The sequence below is a fragment of the Sesamum indicum genome, linkage group LG11 (assembly GCF_000512975.1).
Source record: "Sesamum indicum cultivar Zhongzhi No. 13 linkage group LG11, S_indicum_v1.0, whole genome shotgun sequence".
NCBI lineage: Eukaryota > Viridiplantae > Streptophyta > Magnoliopsida > Lamiales > Pedaliaceae > Sesamum > Sesamum indicum.
In genome coordinates, this window is record NC_026155.1 from 10,172,321 (window position 1) to 10,173,836 (window position 1,516).

The window sequence follows — 1,516 nt, forward strand, 5'->3', positions numbered from 1 at the left end:
CAAAACCCTCGATTCTTTTCCACGGGGAGAGAGAGAGAGAGAGAGAGAGAGAGAGAGAGAGAGAGAGAATCAAAAGAATCTCATGAAAAAGAGTTTTTATCTTGTTGAGTGTGGGGTGGGTGGCGTGGGCAAAGGGCTGATGACAATGAGACGATGTGGGGTTTGCTTTGCGAGTACAAAAGACAGAAAGTGAGAAAGTCGCTAATTCCACAAATTCCCCAATTCGGACAAATTGTTGCCAAAATACAGATTAATGGACTGCGAACCCAATTACAAGCAGCATACATATATATATATACATATGGCAGCATGTTTATATTTAAATTGTGTGTTGTGCCCATTTAGGGCAGCAGGCATCCTCTATCGCAGACAAAAACCTAGTTTATATATATATATATATACATAATTAACTAACATAACTAAATTGAAATATAGTGTCCCTAGGAGGATACCCAGAGACTCAAGATTTCCTATAACAGATTTTATATACGAATTTGGACGTGCGTTTGTGTGTTGGGTGTGTGCATTAAACAAAAATAACAGAAAAACTAAATTAAAATATAGTAGGTGCATGCTTGTATTTTAAGATACATTGTTCTAACCTTGCTTTATTTTTAAAAATAAAATAAAAAGATTATGGGACGTATGCCATTTATTTCGATCCCAAAAGCAAAGAAAATATCAAAATCGGTGTCAAGAAATATGCATATTGACATCTCAATATTATTTGGGACACAAATATATCTTCTCAAGTTATTAAATTCAATTTTTATCTCAATTAAAAAAGAAAATAAAAATTTATCTCTTTGTGATATTGCTTCGATTAAAAAAACTAGCAATTTATCTTTTCATATTTTAAAAAATACAGTAATTTATCCTTTGTGTTTTACAAAATGAAGCAATTTACCTCAACAGGTAGATAAGTTACTTAATGTATGGAGGAAAAATCCTTTGTGGATTTCTCCAAAAATAACCGAACCCTATCAACTATTACAACAATTGAGGGTACACAACCCTTTATATATTACAAGACAAGACAGATAATTATAGAATGTAAATTATTCACAAAGACAGAAGTAATAAGCACTAGGCTCAAAGAACCAGATCCAAACTAAACGGATAATGGTCACAAGGCACCACTCGTAAAACAATCCACGGTTGCTTCACACAGACAACCAACCAACACAAAATTTTCGATCACAAAGACCCACCACAAAATTTTCGGTCACAAAGACCCACTACCGAGGTTTTCACAAATTCACAAAGAACTTTGCAGTAAAAAGTAGGAAGGATAAGAGAAGAGAAGATTGTTAGTCGTTGGCTATGGCCGAAGGCCAAAGCCACCATTTAAAGGGTCTCAACATTAAAGGAGCGAAGAAAAAGAGGAGTCAAATGAGGGATTCCCAAGGCCATCGGAGAAATAAGGCGAGGAAAGCCATTCGACAGAAAAAAGAGAGAGAGGTGCAACTAGATAGAGAAGAGATGCAGTAGTGGAATGAGAGAGCTAGGGTTAGGT